Source organism: Mesocricetus auratus, unplaced genomic scaffold (genome assembly GCF_017639785.1).
Source record: "Mesocricetus auratus isolate SY011 unplaced genomic scaffold, BCM_Maur_2.0 Super-Scaffold_100003, whole genome shotgun sequence".
NCBI lineage: Eukaryota > Metazoa > Chordata > Mammalia > Rodentia > Cricetidae > Mesocricetus > Mesocricetus auratus.
The window spans coordinates 51,676,154-51,698,954 of NW_024429188.1; the positions used below are offsets into that span (position 1 = coordinate 51,676,154).

Consider the following 22,801-nt stretch of genomic DNA (forward strand, 5'->3'; position numbering starts at 1 on the left):
TGGTGGCTCCTGACCACCCATTGATGTGACCTATGGGGAATTTGTGCCCCAGTTGTCCCATCACTGCAGTTGCCATATTGTTATTGCTTCTGGCCAGATAAAGGCCAGAACAGGGAATCTGTGTTCATCTTCTTCAAATTCTCATCATCCTCATTGGGATGACTTGACTAAACGATCATGTTAGGAATATACTTCCTCCTAGGCACTGCTGAATTAATATTCAATCTGATCATAAAAAGGATTTAACCATTAGTATTAGCCAAGAATTTTAAAGGTAGAGTAAATAATACTGACAAAATGACCACTATATTCCAGATCCAAAGCTGAGCATGTTTGAGATTCCTGTGTGGAACTGTGGCTGTTAGGGATCGCTTCAAGTTGGGATACTGGTTGCATGTGATGATCCCCAAATCTATGCCCCTTTATGTGGGGGAAGAATCACATTTTCTGAGTGACTAGCAAAGATGACCTCTGACTCCTGGTGAGTTTGGTGGTTAGCTATTCCAGGACTCTGATTCAGCAAAAGTACTGAGAGGGAAGAGCTAGTAGTCACTTAGCTGTGGCTCAGACAGAACCTGCATAGTTCATAATAAATAACTTTTGAAAGAAGTTAAACTAATATCTATCTCTGGGCAGGCAGGAGCCCAGTACAGATCATAGATCTGGTCCATCAATAAATGTTCATCTCTCAGACTCTGGTAAAATAAAACAGGACTCGGGGGCTTTGAGTAAAACAGTCAGTTTCCCAGACTCACATGGGAAAAAGTTAATATGGTGGTAATGAGCCACTTAAATGCCTGTCTGCCTATGTTACAACAACATGCCCTTTTCATTCCTTCCAACAGCTCCCAAAGGGCACTATGGACAGCCATGTTTTCTGGGTATTTAACTCCCACTCCCCAGGCCTACCAAAAGCAAATCACTTCCTACTTCCCCAATGTTTTTTTTTTAACATGCTGAGGTCCCCTCCCATTCTTGTTATTTTTTTAATTGTCTATTTGTCATGAGTTTTCCTTCTCTTACACATTTTACAATCTTTGTCTCTTTCTTCTTTCAGTGTTTAGGACTATTTTTCCTTGTTGTTGCTGCTGAGGATATTTCCCCTTCCCTCTCTCTCTCTCTACTTCTTTGCTATTCATGTCACACTTTTAGTAATTTCTTTTTCTGTTTAGTAGAACTTCTTTTACTATGTTTTTGTTGGGTTTTGTTTTACTGTTTTATGGAGATTTGGGTTTGTTTCCATATTTTGTATTTTATTCTATCTCTTTTTCTCACTTTTAAAAATGGGGTTTGGTTTAATTTTTCTTTGCCACGCTTTTTTTTTCTTCCTTTGGGTCTTAACTGCTGTGTTTTCCCTTTTTGCTTTTTAGGAGGTTTGTTGGGAGGGGAAAATGTTTTTTTTAGATATTTTTGGTAGATATTTTTCTTTCAAAAATTTCCTTTACCTATACTGTTTTCTTTAATTAAGAAACGTTTATCTCTCAGCCACCTGTGGTGGTACACCCTGATAATCTTGGAATTTAGGAGATGGAGGCAAGGGGATTATGAGTTCAAGGTCAGCCTGGGTTACACAGTGACATCACCCTGTCTCAAAAAAAGAGAGATCCGTTTTCCTCTCCTCCTCCACCATTTTATCATGTGTTCTCCTTTGTCTTTAACTTAAATAAGCATCTTGATTTTAACACACCTCTAGATTCACAGAGATGTTCCAAAGACAGTATAGAAGGTTCAACATCCTCAACAATGGGCTTTCTGTATTACCAACGTCTCTCATTCATGATATATAATTTTTATATTTTATTGTCTACCTTGTTTAACTAAGGTCAATTCTCTATTCAAATGCCTTTAGTTTCTACACAATGTCCTCTTTCTATGCTTTTATCCCATCAAGGATCCCACATGACATTTGCTTGTCACATCTCTTTGGGCTCTTCTTGCTTGGACAGTTTATCTGTCTTTTCATATTTTCTGGTTATAGTGATAGTTCTGAGACATAGTGGGCAGAGATTTTAGAAAGTGTTCCTCAATTAGAACACAACTATGCTAACCTTTTTGTGTTTCTCCATTATGAACTGACTTTTGCGTTTATTCTGAACTGCACTTTTTAGAATCAAATCCTTGCTTAGGATAGAAAGGATTAAGCTCCACATTATTTTGTTTCTCCAGTTCTTTCAGATTGTCTTTCTATTCCCTTGTAATGTCCCTTCCATATATTTTTTCACTAATTTAACTTTCTAAGTTATTTCCTTTTATTTTTCTTTGACACATGTTTACTTCATTTTTATTTTCAATTGCTTTCCTCTATCTCTCTTCTCCATCCTTTACCTTTTAATGTTCTCCCTTGTTTCTTTTTATTCCATCTACATTTCATTTGTTTAAAAATAATTATCTAAATTTCTATGTCTATTGATTTTTTCTTTTTACATAACATTTTGTCATTAAAGAAACTAATATGTATTACATAACTAACATATCTTACATAGCTAGGAGAATAATACAAAAATGTACCCTAATTCTCACCCTCTTAAGCCTCACTTGTAATACTGTTCATTATTTACTGGATTTTACTCCACTCTTGAAAGCTGTGTCCCCTCCCAGAAATGCCCAACAGACTCGGTGTTGTAACTCCTAAGAGTGTCTACTTTCTTCAACAACTCTGATCCATCCAGGGCCATAGCTATTAAACTGAAAATTGACTGGAATATCAAGGTGATAGTTGTATATTTTCTTATATATAAGCATCCACATTAAAATCACCTTACCCACCTATGAGTAAAGGAGCTGTATCCTAAACAGTCTTTTCCTAATGCATGCATGCGTGTGCACCACACTCAGTGTGCAACTAGGAACCAAGGATAAGAAGTGAGTTGGGGCCTAGGGATCTTGGGGAAGGAGCCTTTGTGAGAAGTGAATATCCATATGACTGGAAGGCATCAGGAAGACCCCCCAGAAACTTCACGACTCAGATGGTTTACTTGCAGGCCTCACTGTGTCATCTCTCTCTCTCTCTCTCTCTCTCTCTCTCTCTCTCTCTCTCTCTCTCTCTCTCTCTCTCTCTCTCTCTCTCTCTCTCTCTCTCTCTCCAGGTATGAGCTCTGGAAAATTGGCATTCCATGCCTGACCCCTTATGCAGCAAGGCCAGAGAGAAAAGCTGAGTTTGCTGTTTCCTTTGGTCCTTTGCACTCCAGTTTCCCTGAGTAGGAAAAACAGCAGGATAGCCTTTCCTGACAAGCCCTGCATTATAGAGGTTGTTTTAGGTGTAACCCCACACAGGAGCTTGGCAGGGGTTGGGGCAATGTACGAATTAGTGGCCTCATAATCCCTTTCTGATGGTGAAATTCAGTCATCTGAGTACTATTGTTGTTGCTGTCAATTAAGACTGACACCAGCTGTTGAGCAGGCACAGAGCTAGGAGCTTTAAAGTTGAAGAAAGGCAAGAACATCATTCTAGCTCCTACCAGAACCCTTCTCCTTCTGTTCCTTTTCAGTATGGTACTACATATGTTGACAAAAGAAGCCAAGGATAATTCTATAAAATGGTATGTCCCATTCTTCCAAGTCAAGCTTTCATTGGAGCCCACTCAGAGTTCACTAGTACTGTAGCTCTTCCACCCTGGCCTAAAAGGCAGCTTTCTAGTGGTGGAGATCCTCTCTATATTGTCACAGAGGGGTTCCTCCTGTCTTTTGTTTGCCTCTATACATCAGCCAAGATCATATACTGGCACTGTGCTAAAGACCATGTGACTTTATCTTTCTTCAATGTGGTATTAATTTTCGCCATGAAAAAAAGTGGTTAGTGGAAATCAGGCACTTAAGGTAGTAAGGGGGCAGTTTTGCCTTAGGGCAACGCATAAGGGTTTGATTTTCTTTGAATTCTCAACCTGATTCTGAGGTTAGCAGTAACTAGTATAAGGGCAGTGCAAATACATGAGGTGAAGCCCTCATCCCAGAGCCAGAAGAGCCCACTGGCTCAATGCCACGATGATTTTAAATAGTTCACGTATTGAAGGCTTTTCAACAATGTGATTCTCATCCACAGTGACCAGAATGAGCAAGTCTGCTATGTAAAGCAAGCTCAAACAGGCAAAGTAATATTGGGGTAGAAGAGACATCAAAACAGGTTCATAAGAATGATGGAATTTCTGCTTTTCTGGCTCATTACTTGTCTACAGCAGAGGAAGAAGTGATATTTACAAGGGCAGACAGATATGGGAGATGCCAAGAAGGCCTCCATACAAGCATCAGCCTCTTTGAGACTATACAGATCACTGTTGGTGATAATTCAAGCATCAGGAATTTCCTAGGCTGACCCTAGAAAAATTATTGACACCACAAGTACTGAAGTAGAGAAGTAGAACTAACAGAGGAAAACATGACCTTGTAAATGTAAAGTACTTGCTTCAAGGGAACCAATGACTTACAGAACAGGAAATGGCCATAGAGATATGTTAATTAATCTCCAAACCTAACTATAATAAACAGTTCCCAAAAACTAGCAATTATAAATGACAGAGAGACTTTAAGTTAAGAGAAGAAAGAGGCTATAAGCTATGTAGGAAGGTAGACCAAGAAAACAAAAAAAATCAGGGGACTTTATATATGACCTGGAAGGAAAGCAGCAAAATAACACAGGAAATGCTAGGCCAGCACACACAGCAGTTATGCTCAGTTCTAATATTAAAAATGAATTTGCAATGAACCATAAAGGTAAAAATAATTGTTTTGAATGGCCATACATATATGTAACTTTTTCAGTTCATGGTATATGAAGTTATATAGGGTGGAACTGAAATAGGATGCTTCTGTTAAAGCAAACACTCAGTGAGCTAAGCCTGGTGTTACAAACCTGTAATCCTGCCTACCAGGGGGACTGAGGCAGGAGGATCACAAGTTGAAGACTTTCCTGAACTAGAGTTGGTCGACCTAATGGGCTACCTGGTCTCAACATAAAATTTTCCAAGAGTGTCATGGTTGTGTTTCATTAGTAGGCATCTTATCAGATATGTACAGGGCCCTGGGTTCATTTCAGTACATGCTGAGCTATCTCTCCAGCCCTGTAGAAGCTCCCTGTATTATCTTTTAGAAACAATTGATTCTCCAAGCATGTTCTAGCTAATCGTATGACTTGCTGAAGGCTTCTCCGGTATCAGATTTCCTTCACAGCAATATACAATTTGCACAGCATGTCAGAATCACCAAAAATTTAGACAGGCACCAGTCTATTTCATATACACAGGAACTAACTCACAGGAAAAATGCAGTAAGAGCTTTGAGGATCCAGAACAAACTTTAAAAGTGTACACTCTATAGTTTATAGTCTACACAGAGCAAAATAGATGTCCATTACTGTTCATAACTATATCTTCATTAGAATTGGTTATAGCAAGATTTGAGTTCTAGTAGTCACTTGCTTTGTGAGTGTGTTTGTGAGTGGTGCTAGAGATGGAACCTATGGTTTTACACATGCTAGTTAAACATTTTACCACCGAATACCAGAAATTATAATGATAATAGTCATACCGCTATGATTTATTTATGGTGTGAGTGTGCTTCACAACTTTATATGTTGAAAATTTCCCCCATTTTAATATATTAGGAAAATACAAAATTAATTCAATGATACTGTTTAGAGATAAGGCCTTTAAGAGGTGACTACATTTAAAATAAGGCCATTATGGTGGAGCTCTCATGGTTGAGTTCCAGTAAATTAAGGAGAGAGGGAAGATACAGAGTCATTACATGACCCTTGCCCCTCTTCATATGATGCTTCTATAAAGACCATGGTTGTGAAGTCAAAGGGCCTTGAGCTAAAGTAAAGTCTTTGATTTATAAAATATCTAGTCACCTGTATTTTTCTACATAACACTAAATGGGCTAATATAGATATTTAGACTTTACAGTGCTGTTGTAAGTACTAAAAGAATTCTTGTGCATAAAAGTCTTTAAAACAGACCCTTGCATAGGATAAGGCAATATATGTATTAGCTATTGTCATCACTATAGCTGTTTGCTGTGGCTCCTGGTGCTGTTACTGTGAAAGAGTTTTTGAAGCTATTACATATTTTCTACAGTATTTTCTTACAGATTTCTCCAAAGATTAGAGTGTTTATTTGTCACTGCTCTTTTTCTGAGCTACCACCCCCACCACAAGCTAAACTCTAGAATGAATTGTTAATCAAAATTGTACTTCAAAAACTCCCTTGGACACAAGGAAAGCTTGACCTCTCTGCCCATCATTCCTCTCACAGCAATGCTGAAACAAGCTGCCTCACGTGTCATTCCTCACTGCTGTTCTTGTACAGACCATGGAAAGATATGAGCAGGCCAGCATACACTACACTCTCTGGGAATTAATGTAGAGAGCAGTGCTTCCATTCCTTTGTGTGACTCAGTTTGTCTTCATTCCTACACTTCTCAATGCTTCTGCAGAGTTGCATGTTACTAACTGGCCACAGACAATGCATTGCCTTATCCTTAGGTAGGCCTTTGGGCAGCTAGGACTGCTGGGATAGGCTGTATTTCATAGACACTGGTTCATTCCCATTGTAGCTGAAGTCTTCCATCTCATTCCCATTAAGAATCCTGTGAGAAGGAGAAGCCAGGCTCACAGATGCATCACCCATGTTTGCTCACCTCCCTTTCCAGGCAAAGGGCAACTAAGACATTTACATTCTCCCACCAAAAAGTTTTGTCACTGGCATCTGCTAACTTTCTCCCACATATTAATTGTTCCTAAACTCTTGGTGAAAGCCTTTGTATGATCAGAGGGTGTTAAACATCCTTGATTCAACTACCATAACCTCTTCCTACACCTATATCATTTATATACATCCTCAGTCCCACCCAGCATCTTTTTGTCACCCAAAACTGCCCCACCTGTGTCATCTTCTATTCATATATCATACTCTGTGGTTGCTTCTGTTACACTAAGAACTTTTCTTTGTTTCTATCACTTGCATTCTTAGACCTCTTGATTTCTCCCAATTTACCAGACTCACTCAGCATAATTACCTTCTCTGACTGGCCTGGGATCTGCAATCCATTATTTCAGTCACTTCCCTTTACATACTCTTAACCTTCTCCATCATCCCCTGGTATCGCCTATAAATCCACACTCTCCTGCTTCGGAAGAGTTCCTGGTCATTTTCCACTGTATTTGCCTCTACAGCCTCATGTCTTTCCATTGGTCACTGCCTTAACTCCTGAATCTTTATCCCTGTCCTCTCTAATGGGAATACTATTCTCAAACCTCTCATTCATAAGGAAAAGTCTCTCAGTCTTACCCCTCCGTTTGCTGCCTCCTCTCTCTCCTTTTCTTCCTAAGGTTTTGGAACAAATAGTGTATAGTCACTCTCCCTTCCCACAACACAGCCTGCTTCCATTTCCTGGGAAAATTCTCCTATCCCTATCAGAACTGCTATTAAAATGAATAATTTTACTGTAGCCTACTAGACGTAAGGACCTCAAGAGGGAGCCTCTTACTTAACTTGGCTATGTGGCCCCAGAGCCTAGCACAGTGCTTGATTGATAGGAGGTGCTCAATAAACGAATTATGTCACAAACACTTACTGAGCACCTACTAGGAACCAAGCACTATATCGGCTCTGTTAGAATCCACAGTAGTTGGGCCCTAACCCATCACAAAACCATTGATTCTCACAGAAACCTCTCTTTTGTGAGTGCCTGTGACCACTGTACTGGGCCTTTCTTGAAACAGGCATTCAAATTTTGTCAAATAAGCCTGATAAAACCCAGGAGGTACCAAAAGGTGAACTGCAAATGTAAATGGCCATGGGTACGTTTGTTATGGGGCCTGGTAGTTGACAGTGGGCTTTCCAATCTTTCTGAACCAGTTCTGAGCAGATCTAGGGCAACACATTCACTCGCAACTCCACCTCTACACAGCTAAGTTTCTGCATGACCTTGCCCTGGCCCTTTTCTTCAGCTTCTCTCAACAAATCTTTGTTTCCAGGTTTTTGTCCTCCACCTTCAAACCAGTGAAGAAGTTACTTGGTCTTCTACCAATACTAGAAGTGTTGCTGAATTCAGGGTCCCACTCTACGTAATGTACGTCCCCTTCCCACTCAGAGGCTACCTTTGGTAGCTCTGCTTCATTCTGTCAACTGGATCCTATGCCAAGTAGTCGATAAGAACAGAATTTGAACAAAAATCAAAAAGAATAGAATTCGGTTTTAATGAACAGGGAGAGGCTTCATGAACAAGAAGGGGACACTTTATGATTACAGTTAAGCAGACTGAACTGTTCTGGCTAAACATGAAGATCTCTCTCTCTCTCTCTGTCTCTCTCTCTGTCTCTCTGTCTCTCTGTCTCTCTCTCTCTCTCTCTCTCTCTCTGTGTGTGTGTGTGTGTGTGTATGTGCATGTGCATGTATGAATTTCACAGTTTTATCCTTGGAAGGAGGCAACATGTATAATGTAAGATCAAGAGGTACAAAATGGAATAAGTGTTCTCCCCAGTCCTACCAGATTCTCCTCTCTGGGTGTGATCACTGTTTCTTCTGTGTCCTAGATACATTTACAAATACTGGCATAGCTGTATTCTAGTCTCTGACTTAGAATATGCCCCAAGACACCCTAAGCAGAGGGAAGTGGTTTGTGTAGAAGTGTCAAAGTAGGGAATGCCATTTCATTCAATATCCTCTTCTTAATTTGCTACCTCTCTTAATAGCCTTTTCCGTTCAAATTTCTAAACCCCTCCTATTGGTACCATGGTCTGCAGTTTGCAGGGTATAGCCATAGCCCCTGTTTCTTGTAACTTTGGTGCAGTTCTATGAACTCATTTTCTCCTTAGTTATCTTTGAGTTATAGTTAGGCTAATTAATAATCCCTGCACCTCCACTGTAGCTAGTCTGAAAAACATTTCCAAGTGCAGGTACTTCTAACCACTATCCATTTGCAACTCTATCTCTATCTTTCAGGTCCTTGTTGATTCTCACAGGCAAAATAGGAATTCAGAATGGATGCCTACTTAATGGATTCAAGTACCTTAGGTAAAATCAAATGGCCTAAGTACTGGAAGAGCTCATTAGCACTCAACAAATATTTGTTTCTTTCTCATCCTCCTTCTGATGTCTCCTTCCCACCACCCTTCCTCCATCCTCCACATTACATATATATGTGGCTCATCAAATGGTGCACAATTCTCAAAATATTTATGTCTGTTTTTCTGATGAAATCAAGATCAGAATATTAGAATATGACAACTTACCTGAACCCTAGAGGAGGGTCTAGTGTGGCATCACTGTCACTTAGTGGCTGAAAAGGTCAATACTTACCCTGCATTTCAACCCTAAAATTCTACTTATCCTTTATGACTCATCTCCAAAGTCATCTTCTTGAAGCCTTCCAAAAACTGTGCCAGTTCATATGTTTTCACAGAAGTCTGAATGAAATTGTTCCTTTCTGTGCATTGCCAAAGGTTAGTCTGTCCTTTCTTGTCTGACTCCATTATCCATTGCAACTCATTATCCCGCCTCCTAAGGCCTGTCCAACTAAACGAGGTGGGTGGCTACTGAGGAGCAGGTTAGGAAGTTCCCTCAACTCATATGTACTAAATTAAAGTGTGCTTCACCCTGAAACTGATTTATTTCCAACTTGACCTAGTTCAGTGTATATGATGTAAGTGTAACTTAATTTTTAACTTATATGATATCTGCTTTATTTCAATGAAGTTAAAATGTTTTTCTTGTCATCAACTGTTCTTTGAAAATAAATTAATGATTTTGTTAAGTCTTTCATCTTGTTTTGATCTATAGTATATCTGTTCCCCCTCTTCGAAGGCTCCTCTATTTTTTCTATTTTTGTATTTACAGATAACATTATACTAAATGTGTATAAATCTTTAGCTGAACATCTATTTCTCAGAAGATATACTTTGAAGTTCAATTTCTCAGTCATGAGGTACTAAAATTTATACAAGTTTTTGTAGAGATTACTGAGCCACTTCCAATGATGTCGTGCTGATTTAATCCACTGGTAGTATACAAGAATGATAAGATCATTGCACTGTGGCCAGCACAGTTCATAAATCTTTTCTAATATGATAGGGAACAACACTGACCTGTCATTGTTATCCAACTTGAGTTCTTTTATCATTAGTAAAATGGAAGAGTTTTTCAATAATGTTAACATGCATGATTTGTTTGTCCCTGTCTAGTCTTTTAACCTGTGTATTTCTTTTTTCTTTTTTTATTGTTTAAATTAGAAACAAGCTTGCTTCACATGTCAATCCCAGCTAACCTGTGTATTTCTATAGCTTGCTTTTTCTAAAGATCACATTGTTTCCCTCATAAATTGACATGTAGTTTATGCAATCAGCATGTTTGATAGTAATCATGATTCCTGCTGTTCACAATTGATAAGTTTGATAACTTTGTACTAGTGAATGCTGACCCACAGCATATAGATCTGATTTATTAACAACAAAATCACAGCCAGCAGCACTATCGCATATGGCCGAAGCACATGTTTATCTGTAAGGTATCTCCAAGCCTTCTTAAGTTTAGAAGCACTAGAGAGCACAGTGCTTGGGGAGCATTTTGAACAGTGAAATCATCAAAAATGTGATGATTGTCACACCAAACACCATGCAGGGAGATTTATTTACAGCCTACGACTGGAAACAAAAGCCATAGTTGGACCTTTGCTAGAGCTCTGGTCTGTGGTGTTCAGCACTGCATTTATCCAAATATGACCACACAAGTACTATAACTGATCTTGGATTTATCACTAAATTGCAGCAAAGGCTGATTTTGCTAATATGCAATTCATATAAGGACAGAATGCACCTTATTATCGTCTGAGTGCCCAGATGACCAATTATATTTTAATGTCATTCTTGCTTTTATAGAATTTTATATTTTAATTATAAAAGCATGTAACTCTATCCTTTTGTTATTTCACATATTTAGTTTATCCAAAGCTGAAATAATTTAGTCACCTACATTTTGATATATACATGTGTGTGTACATATATGTAGACACTTTATTCTAAAATTTTTCCAAACTTCGCTTCATGTGTGATATGTGAAATCATTTGGACAGGTGTCAAACACAAGTCATAATGACCCCATCATGAACATTGTGTCACTCCAATTCCTGGGTCCAGGCTCCTCCAAACACATGTAAGTCAGTTCTGGAATATGTAAGCAGTTTCTAGAAACTGGAAAAGAAGGGGAGAATGGCCTTACCTCATCACTCCATGGAGGTGCTGGATCTTAAGCCACTTAGTAGCTGTCTCTCCAGGCCACAAATGTTATCTGTATTCTCTCAAGTGCTTCCATAGCTGATTCTGTGCCACTCTGTGAACCTATTGAATCAGAATATGGGTGACTGTGTATCTGTAATCTGCATTTTAAAATCATGTTAAACTGTATAGAACATGACTTTTATCATTTAATCTTTTTAAATTATACAGTTCAGTGGCATTTTACCACAATCCCACTGTTTGCAGCTGTTTATCTCCAGAACTTTCTCAGCTGAAACTGTGTACTCATTACACAGGAACCCCCATACTCTCCTACCTCACCAGCATTAACCACTACTCTATTCTGTCTCTTGAATTTCTATATTCTAGGTAACCCATAGCAGTAGAGTCTAACAGTATTTGCCCTTTTGTGTAAAAAAGTTTATTTTAATAAGAAAATTGTAAGTGCTAAAGCACATCCATGTCTCAGGCAGCATCACTTATTTAGAAAATCTTACATTTCGCAGGGTCCCAAAACTCTGCCAGAGGAACTCATGGAGTCACAATTACCTGATATTAAGAAACTACGTGATAGGACTAGAAAGATGGCTCAGAGATTAAGAGCACTTGCTGCTCTTGCAGAAGACTTAAGTTCAATTCCCATCACCCTGTAGCTCAGAATCCAGGGGATCTAATACCCTCTATGTGATATGGCAAAAGACTGAATGAGGAGGGCACTAAGGACCAAAAAATGAAAGACCACAACTCATAGATATTTTATTTGGAAAATAATGTTTCTATTGAAAAGTTAGTTTGTGAACTGTTTTGAATTTATTGAAGCTGTTTTTGAATTAGTAGATTTTTGAATTGTTTTCAGTTCTAATATGCTAGATGTCAATAGGCTTAGCATACGTAAACAAAATGTCCAAGAATTCCACAAAACATTTAATAGTATACAAGCAAACTGAGTGTAGGTACACACACTATAATTCTAGGTACTGCAAAGACTGAGGCAAGAGGGCTAAAAGTTTGACACCAGCCTAAGCTATGTTCATTGCAGGACAGATGAGGTAATTTAATTAGACCCTTTCTCAGAACCAAAATAGAGAGGGGTGGAGCACCGTGGTAGCACTTCCATAGAAGACATGGGAACTTTGGTTTGATCACCAATTCTGGAAAAATATACTGTATGTAGAGGGGTCCTAAAACAAAATTTATAGCTAAGTATGATGTCACACACCTGTAATCCCAGAACTCAGGAGGCTGAGACAGGAGGATTACAAGTTAGAGGCCACCCTGGGCTATATAGCAAGTTCAAGGAAAGCCTGATCTACATGACAAAATCAGACTCAAAAAAGGGTTGCTTTTACTTGAACATTTTTATACAATAAATGACACAGATTAGCTCAGAATTGGGTTTAAACAATAAGATTCCCAGGTGAAGCTAATAGTGTCACTGCCACAAATAATTGGCATATAATGACTCAGAAAGATAGTATAGTTTATCAGGTGTGCCTGCTGAAACACTTAGGGAACTTACCTCTAATACATATACACACGTGTATGGAAGGCAGTGTTGAGCCAAAAATACCAAAAATGTATTAATGAATCTTAGGATACACCAGAATGAAGGAGATGGTTTTCCTTTTACTTAATACCATTTCAGGAGTACTGGGTTTAGCTCTAGAGTACCATATATCAAGAGTGACAAAAAACAAAATACAATATGTCCTCAAAAGGACAAATGAGCTAACAAGGAGGCTGGAGTGCAAGACAAATGCAGAATAACCAAGTATGTAAAATCTAGAGGCTAATATCTAGAGCTATCAAGCTCAGAGAACTGGAAAAAATGTGGTTCAACAGCCGTCTTGTGGGTGAGATCCTTTTGCCCAGGTAATCCATCGCCTAGGCTAGTAATCTCAAATCTGTTTATCCAGAAGAGGGCACTCCTCTGAGCTTTAGTCCTCGCCAGGGTCTCTCTATCCACACTTAACCTCCACCTTCACAGGACTAGAATCAAATTTTCTCAAGAACCCGAGGCTCAAACTGAGATTGACATGTGAAGCAAGCTATTTAAAACTAAAGTAATTTAAAAAATTAAAAAATAAAGTATTATCTCAAAAATAAACAAAAAATTTGCATGAAAAAAATTCTTAGCAGATTTCCCTCTGGGCTCCAGGAAGGGAATTAATCCCAGTCTGAGTGACTCTCTGAGTGTGTATCTTTACATTTCCATGATACTAACTTGCATCATAGTCAGGAAGAAGTGAAAGCACAACCCTACAGGCCTATCTTGTCAGTTTCACAGGGGATTTGGTATTGCCTCATAAATGAATGTGCTTTGAAGCCTAAATTTTCTAGATTATACTAAAAAATAATTTCTGGCACCATCAGAGACAAAATCATTAAGTAGAAAAACTTGGAGAGAGGTTCCTGCCCCTCTCTAGACCATACTTTCTTGGTCGTTAAGTGGAAAGTCTCCATGTCTTCTTACAGACAGGTTCTTCCAAGTATCTATAGCGGACGATGTTCTGGGGAAGGTACAGACATTATGAATAAGTGCTCATGCCATTTGGCCTGTGTAATAGCTCAGCTGTGTTCCAACCTCATCCTCCAGGACCTGCTGGGCTGCAGGCTGATCATATATCTTCACAATACTCTCATCAACTCCAGGCACCCAGCCCAACATGACGTACTTGTACACAGTCCTGATGCGCCTCTGGCAGTATCAGCATGTTACTGAACTGGAGAAATGGTCAGGTAAGAATGCAAACCCCAAGGCACATACAGTACCCCCCACCCCAAGACTCTGATGCATTCCCCATGGGTCACTTACTAGCTTCATGGCCTTGGACAAGTCATGGGACTTTTCTGAACCCCAGTTTTCTCATCTGTGAAAAGAAGAAAGGGGGCAGGGATGACATACAAAGCTAGGGATGTTGTTCAACTGGTAGAATGCTTGCTTAGCATGCAAAACTCCGGAGTTCAAGTCGATGACACACACCTATAATCACAGCACTTAGGAGAAAGGGTAGGAGGATCAAGAAGCTCAAGGTCATCCTTGGCTACAAAGCAATGCTAAGGTCAACCTGTACAATGTATCCAAAAAGGCTAATACATAATTTACCTAATCATTATGAAATTTTACTTTTTTTGCTGAGCCAGACCAACCAATGCCAACTGTGCTTTGGATTCGCTAGTTTTTATCAAGGGCCCCTTCTGTGTCCTTCCATTCTGATCATTGCCCCATCATCCACCTGCCAAAGAATTCTCAAAGACCTAAGGCTACATCTGGGGACTCACAGCTCAGTTACTAGTACAAATCAGGTGGTTTCTGCTTCCTTTCACAAGGGGCAAATTCCTTCCCACGGAGAACCTCCAGGCAGCTCTATAGCTACTCCCACCTAATCACTCTCATCTGCCTCTTGAGGTCCGATTGTACAGCTAAAATCCTCTTAGTCGTGACAAGTCTAAAGATGTCAGAGGACAACAATCATGTCCTATTCACATTCTAGGCTTCTTTTCTTAATCTCCATTTTGTCTCATTCCCCTTTTAAAGACAATATAACCAAGCACAGTACTTGAGATACGGTTCTACAAATGCTGATCAGAATAAAATTCTCAACTCCTGAAATTTTAGAGCCTATACTATAATTAATATAACCTGAGATTACATTGCCATTTCCACCTCAAACATGGGTTCACTCTTCAGAACTGTAATTTCTTAAAAGAATTTTGTCTATTTTATAAAATGAGCGCAAAATGTCACAGTTGCTCTTATCAAATTTATTTTGTTATTGTTGGATTATCTTTGTGGGCTAGTAAATTCTTCATAGATTTCTAATTCTGTCATCCAGCATATTACTTCCCCCTTGCATTCCAATTCTGTCTTCTCACCTCGTAAGTGTGCTATTCTACAGCTCCACCCAAGGCATGAACTAAAATGCTGACCCCAAGCCAGAGTCAGGTAGAGTCCTGCAGCCTACTACCAAGGACCGCTTTATTACAGTGAAGCTAAACATTTTCCCTAACTTGACCTTGCACCCACTCATTTCCATCATCACAGTGGCTCATATAGCATCTTAGAGACTCAGGGGGGGGCAGGCTTCCTGAGAAGAAAGCTGAAGAGGGAGACAGGCCTTTCTCCGTCTGCTGCTGCTAATCCCAAAGAGAATGGGTCCTCAACCTCCACACTTAATGAGAATTCCTGATCCAGGAAAAATACAGAGAATAACTGACACCCCTTGTTAACGGTTTCTTCATCTGCATAGGGGGTTCTGGGAAGTAAATAAGCAACATATGTAAAGCATCAGCATGTTTGATACCTAGTAAATACTCAATAAAAGATTACCTAAAAAAAACATATTCAGAATCTAGCTAGAAGAGCAATGCTGAGTCACAGTTCCTCCATCTTGTTCACAAGAGCACCACAACAAAAATCTTTGTCATGCTCTTCTCTGCCCTACATTGTAATGATCAGTTATCTAATTAATGTCATCAAAAGGCCACATTTCCTGGTTCCCAATTCTTACTACATAGCATAGTTCCTCAATGGGGATATTGTGGCCAACACTATACCATATTATTCACAGCCCACATCATTGCCCTTCCTTTACCTCACCCTGATTTTTACAGGGCCAGTAATAGAATGCAGGTGAGGTGACCAAGGCTGGTCTTGAACTCAGGTAGTTTCCATATTTCTATGACTACAGGGCAAATTGTGATACCCCATCCTGCTCACACCCGCATCTCTGACATGATCTCCAATCCCCCCCACCACTCCTGCCTCTCCCATCTTGGGTCCCTGTGGCTCACGATGCTGCGTACCTCATCTCAAGGCTTCCAGTCACCTCAGGTCCAGGATGAGGGTCGAAGAAGGAGTGAATCTGGAATCTGAGAAATCTGTGAGTGTGTAACACCAGAAGACATTTTATACTGGGTTTCTCTAGTACTGCTTGGGTAATAATCAACATATTATTATAGAAACATCAAATATTTACATGTATGCTTTATAGTTTATAAAATTCTCCAGAAAATAATTTTCTCTTTGATCCTCAAAATAGTTCAGTGGCTTCATTTATAGAAAAATGTTGCTAAAAACTTAGAAAGAAATTGTCTTTATCAAGCTAAGCTATACATATATGTACACAAAAATAATCCCTGCCACACAATCCAGTTTAATAAAACAAAATGTTGAATGTCAGCTACTTTACCCCAAAAGACATTAACATCTAAGATTTCTACTTTTAAGGAAGATGGTATTAGCTTTATTTTAGAAATAAGCATAATTCTCTAAGAGGTTAATTTGCAAATAACAGAGATGACACTCAAAACCTGTGCTATATGACTCTAAACCTTCTATTTCTTTTCATCTTAATCTTGAAAAGGCCATTCAACTGCCTTCAGTAAAATGGCCGCCATCCTCCCTTTGGAGAAATGGGCAGTGGCTAACTGAAGCTGTCTAAACACGCAGAATCCTAACAAATTCTCCCAATTTTGTTTCAAATATCACCTTCCCTCCTTCCCTCCCAGGCAGCCAAGTTTCTAGATCATTCTAGAAAAGCTTTGTTTTTCTCCTTACAGGTAGAAAGCCATAGAACAGCATGCACCACGCCCGCCCCCGCAGCTGCACCAGCCAGCTTTAACCCCACCCTCCATCTTGCAGCAGTACATCACTCGTCATCGTCATCGAATCATCGGGCATGCCCACTGTCCATCCCACTGCGTCAGAAATGCCGCAGTCTCTGAAAATGGCATTGTTTTCATCCTCCATGTTTCGGCTCCATCTTTGCCACTGCAGTCCCCACAAACAACAGGAACACATACGACAGATACCTAGACCATACAGTCCAGTTTATATATAAAGCCACAACCCTGTGGAGAAGCCCACGCTGGGGATGAGAAATGGGGCCCTATTCTCTAGCTGCCACTTCCCCAAGTACCTTGCTGAGAAATAATTAGGAAGTAAAGCCCAAACTCAATTCTAATCAACTCAGTCATTCATACCTTGTCTTATCTATTGTAATTAGCTATTTCTTCAACATTGTTCCGCTCTCCTAATTTAAATGGCTAGCACAGTTAAAGGGGTGAAAAGGTTGTCATTCATGGAGTGGGACTATCCATCAAAAAGACTGGGGTGAGTCACATACAAAGAACGGCCCTAGGAACTGGCCTGCAGAGCCAGGCATCATCACTGCACCACAAACCACCCAGTTTCAGCTCCAGCCTGCCAGATGACGTCATCGCCCAGACTGCCTTCCAGATGCCTGAATTTAGAGCCCCAAACCCTGTATTGCATCCTAGAAATGACCTTTCAACCTTAAAAATATGAAAAATAATCACTTCAGGTTGTATTAACCTCTTCTGAACCTTCCCTCTATCAACCCTAGTTCCTGTGTTTTTCTGTCTATCTGGTCTCTCTTCTTTCCCTCAGATTACTTTCAATTTCTATAAATACCTGGCTCCTTGAGTGGCTTGAGTCAGCATCATCTTCAGCCATCTTCTTGGGCTTATGGATCTCAGGCTCCAGCCCTGCGCCATTAGCTTAAACTGGCCCAAATGGATTTTAAATGGACAGAAAATGATTTCTTTTAATTGTCATAAAATATCTAAAGTGACCAAGATCAATTTCTGGCCATTTTCAACCCATTTGGTCCAGTTTACAGCGTTTACGCAGAAGCAAGGCACTGAGGGGCTCAGGATGCTTCAGGAATGAAATGAAGCTGCGTCAAATGTGCTCAGAAGACCAGTGGGGGACAAAAAGGACCTGATGCTAAGGACCATACCATTAGTAATGGTGACGCTGGAGGGGGAATCAGAAAGAACCTAATAGTCCATGAGGTAGGATCAAACCACTGTGGACCCCGGGGGAGGGGCTAAATGCCTGATGCTCAATGACGCAGTATCTAATCATTCCTGTGAGAAAGGAGGGGAAAGATGCTGATACCCAGCAGATAGGAACAAACCATTGCCGTGCACAGGGAACTGAGTGAGGATGCTTTACTGCAAGACACCATCAAACCACTCTAGATTACTAGCTAGATAACTAGAGGGAAGGGTAAAAAGTATAGAGGGCCTAATAATCTGTGAGACAGAAACAGGCCAATCTTGAGGTTTAGTGACAAGGATGCTGTTCTGAGAAATTGGAGCAAACCACTGGGGAAAAGAGGGGAGCAGGAAAGAGCTGAAATCTCTTAAAGCAAATTTAATTCCCCCTAGTGACATAAAAGAATATTCAATATTCTGGGAGACAGAGTCAAATCCTGGTTCATGATTTATAATGTGTTCGACATACATTATCTCCTTTCCTCTTTACTCCACCCTGATGGTTGGATCAGACCATCTTTTCACAAAAGCTTCTGCAGAAATTCTGAGGTGCCCCTGAGGGTTGCTAGGCAACAGTGTGGCAGCTGCCCAGCGAACCTTGCCCTTTTGACATTAACCCCTTAGTTTCTGAAAGGAAAATAAGATGTATGAAAAATGAGGAGCAAATTGAGGCAATTATCAACAAATGTTAGTCAAGGAGGAATAGACCGTATAAAATGATTTAGCAAACTTAAATGTAGATGGTGAGTGCATGGAAAATAACAGATATGCAGAAATGGAAACATCCTTACACAGTAACCATCCTTCAGGCTTTAAAGAATCAAAACCAATCCATGGTCAGACCTTTGAATCTTCCTATGACATTCCTAACCAATACCTCTTGAACATCTTTTATATCTTTTTTAAAGGTAACTGTTGTAACTTCCTGGGAAACTTGTCCCATTTTCCTATTACTCTGGTTATCCTTTTTTTCTGTCAAGCCAAGCCTCCCCATTTTGGTTCCATTGTCTGTGTTCTATTTTCTAGAGCAGCGGTTGCTAAAGGCAAACTAGGATTCACCGGCCATATCTAACCTACCACCATTTTCACGCAAAACACAAGGTAAGAATGGTTTTTGACATTTCAAAGCAAAGGAAGTGTGGCATGATCCTACTCTCTCTCTCTCTCTCTCTCTCTCTCTCTCTCTCTCTCTCTCTCTCTCTCTCTCTCTCTCTCTCTCTCTCTCTCTGTCTCTCTCTCTCGCAGGGCAGGGCTGCTTCCCTGTCACCAAGGAAGAGTTGAATAAGCACATAGAAACCAGTTCAGTTCTCGAAACTGTAACATGCACTGCCTGGGTTCTTAGACAACAAATGCTGAATCTCACGAGGCTTGCCTTTTTAGTTAGGGAAGATAAGCAACTCTATAGTTTGGTGGTCTTTCGTTTAAGAGACCTCATGGATTTTGGAGACTCTGTCAGCCCTTCCTCCACACCCACCTTACTAGACTGGATGTATGGGAAAGAAGTCAGGCCCAGTCTGAGATACAGTGACCATGCAAACAAGCAAGTTCTTTCTGGTACTGATACTACAAGGTCCTTAGCTCCCCATTGTGCCTGACTTCATGAGCTCAGGACTAACTAACCTGGTCAGGAAGACAAAGCCCACAGTGATGTCTGCCAAGCATCCAGTCCCATTTTCCATGGCCTCTGTTGATCCTGGAGCCAACCTTCAGGCTGGACTCAACAGATTCAGGACCAAAATAGGCGCTTGGCTGGGAAGGCTGGCTTTCCACAAAGAGCTCTTTCCCCCAATGGCCAAAGCAAACGCTGCAGGCTGGGGCTAACAGCCAGCCAGCCGCTCCCGACCTCTGCCGGCCAGCACCATGGAGGCCCGGAGTCAACAGTGCACGCACAGGTCTTCTATTTCATTCCTCTTTAATTACTCCAACATCAGATTTCCCTTCAGTGAATCTGAAAATGCAAATAGAACTGAAGGCAGCTCTAGCCTCTAGGAAAAACTCAGAAATCTTCTACCAACTTCAACTTCAAAGATTTACTCTCTTCAACTTCTCAGGTCACCTTCTGTAGCCTCAGTTTGAACTGATTGCTCCTGGTTCTTACGGGAAGGAAGGATGTATACAGGAATGAGCTAACAGCACCCCATATTCTGGCTAGCTCACAGGCCAAATGAAGAATCAAAAGTCGGACCAATCATTCTTCCTGAATTAGGTAGCCAGTCTCTTCTCACTGTGAGGAGAGCCTGGGTAAGAGCCAGGATTTGGATACTGGGTAAGAAGGAGGGCAAGGAGAATGGAAGAGGGGGAAAGAGAAGGAAGATGATAGAAAGGCCTATAAGAGACTGAAGAAAACCTTGCATTCTTGGTTTTGTTTTGCAGTACTGAGGACTGAACCCATAACCCCATAGACACCAGGAAAACACTTTACCCCTGAGATCTATCTCTAGTCCTCTTTTAACTTTTTGTTTTAAAACAGGGTCGAAGTACAATATTGAATATATAAATTGAATATAATACATACTAAATATAAATGTGATCCTCCTGCCTCAGCCTCCCAAGTGGCTGGAATTACAGACCTGGCAAAAGAATGTCTATCTAGCACATGAAATCTATTTTTAAAAATGATATGTAATCAACGAGTGACAGTAGAGTGGGGGGGGAGTAAACCTAGAAAAATGACACTACAGTAGGTATGACACTGTCTTGACTGTACATGTAGAAACTACTCTTCCAATGAACCTACTCTAATGATGATAATAGACATATCTCAATAAAAACCAGCCTGTAGTTAATGAGAAATGTGTCCTCAGTGATGTTTTATTCCTAAACTGGTCAGCAACAGACCCCAGGATTATATCGACAACGCATAGTTTATTGTAAGATATTTTGAATTTTTGAGGGAAACATACAGCTCATAAAATAGTACTATTGCCATTTTTATACCTAATTGCTCAGTAAGTACAAATGTAACATAGTTCTTTTCACTTAGGCATGCCATAAAGAAAATTACTGAGTCAATGAGGGTACAATGAACCAAAAAGTACCGGGCACTTTTGTATATGCATTACATATATTATTTCATGTAATCTCTGGCCATTATGGGGCAAGTCCTAATATTGTTTCTGTTTCTTAAAGAAACTAAAGCTCTAAGTGATTAAATCATTTCCCAGGATACCCAAGAAGTGACACCACAGTGAGAGCCAGTTGCAGGAAACTCCAGATAGTGTTTTCTTAACCTGTTCTGCATAATTAGCTGTAGGCAAACTGAAGTTGTAGGCTCAGAAGAGTGTCTTCCAAGGACAGAATGTCCTTTGGGATATTGAAATATTAGTATTATTCTAGAAGTCCAAAAGTATCTTATTTCTAGATCAAAATAGATACTGTAAGAGGTATAAGGAAGAGGCACTGCCTAAAAATAAATACTAAATATAAGTAAATATCCAGATACCTTTCAAGCTATTTCAACTATTCAACTGCTTTTTAACAAACTTTGGGGGATCTCCATGCCTTAAATAAGCTGACCTTAATTTTTTGTTTTGTTAGTATATATTCATTGTACAATAGTATCATGATGGGTTTAGTAAGGACACGTTCTTTCAAGTATATAAAGTACTCTGATTATACCCATTTCTCCATATCCCTTAGTTTGTCTTCCCTCCTGCCCTCTGTCTCTTGTTCTCCCTCTCATCTTTGTCCTGGCAGCAGTCTCCCTTATGCTTTTATGTTATAGATATGGTATTGTGTAGCTACATAATCTATAGGATCTAAAATGAATTAGAAAAACACATGCAATATTTGTCTGGCTCATTTCACTTAATATGATGACAACAAATATAGTAGTCCATTTCTAGAAAACAAAATAATTTTATTCTTCATGGCTGAATAAAGCTCTATTATCCATATGTACCATATTCTCTTTATCCAGTCAGACCCTGAGGCTGATCCTGTAATTTAGCTGTTGTTTATAGTGTCCCATAAACATGAATGGCAAGTATCTCTGTGATATGTTCACTTAGTATCTTCTGAGTATATAGCCAGTGGTGGTACAGATGTTACTCTAAATTTTAATGTTCTTGAAACATTTATATTCATTTTTGTACTATAGTGCAAGAAGCAATTATCTTTTATATGATGGAATATAAAATAGCCCTAGTTACCATTGTTCTCCCCTAAAGTAGGGACAAAACCAAAAATCACAGGAAAGTAGTTTTAAGAGAACCACAAAGGAAATGAGCCAGTGTCATACCTGAACCAGTGTGCAGCCTGTCCAACTGCTGGACTTTCCTGACATGCAAATAAAAATATCCTCAGCCTTTCTTTGTCTTTTTTTAGTTGGCTTCACCATAGCTTTCAGTCAAAATGTCCTTTGTGGGAGGTACTTTCCTGAATCACTGATCACAATGTTCCCTCTGCCCATGCATATATAAAAATCCAGTTTCAGTGTTGGCTATCTGAAGAAGACTTATCTGTACCTCAAAAGTCAATTTATTGTTCTATCCAATGTATATACATAAGCCATTATACATAAATTTACTCTAGAATACATCGCAATGAGTTGTTTATCAATAGTTACTTCTCTATATTATCTTCTACTGTATAGTAAATTTGGAATGCCTTGCAAAGCATCAGAAGACCCTCCAAAAACTAAAGTCAAGTGTTAACCAATTAAGTTCCCCTGCCACTGGTGGGTCAAATGATGCCCAGCCCTATTCTTACTAAAATTTCTGGTGGCTCAAGAACTTGACCTTTCAGCTCGAGACACATGCAGAATAGCTG

The 22,801-nt window shown here is 39.8% G+C and overlaps 1 long non-coding RNA gene across 3 annotated transcripts in view; it reads right to left on the bottom strand.

The window, feature by feature from the left end:
• The window catches only part of LOC106022511, a 90,922-nt gene extending 72,990 nt beyond the window's left edge, over positions 1–17,932 (bottom strand). Inside the window, exons 1-4 of one of the 3 annotated variants that reach the window (XR_005876807.1) lie at positions 17,664–17,932; positions 16,034–16,099; positions 14,043–14,097; positions 11,211–11,329 (exon numbers count right to left, since the gene is read on the bottom strand). This is a non-coding gene — a long non-coding RNA (uncharacterized LOC106022511). Of the gene's footprint in view, positions 1–11,210; positions 11,330–14,042; positions 14,098–16,033; positions 16,109–17,663 lie in introns of all 3 variants that reach the window. The other 2 variants (XR_005876806.1, XR_005876808.1) reach the window with 2 other exon arrangements.
• Between the last annotated feature and the right edge of the window lie 4,869 nt (positions 17,933–22,801).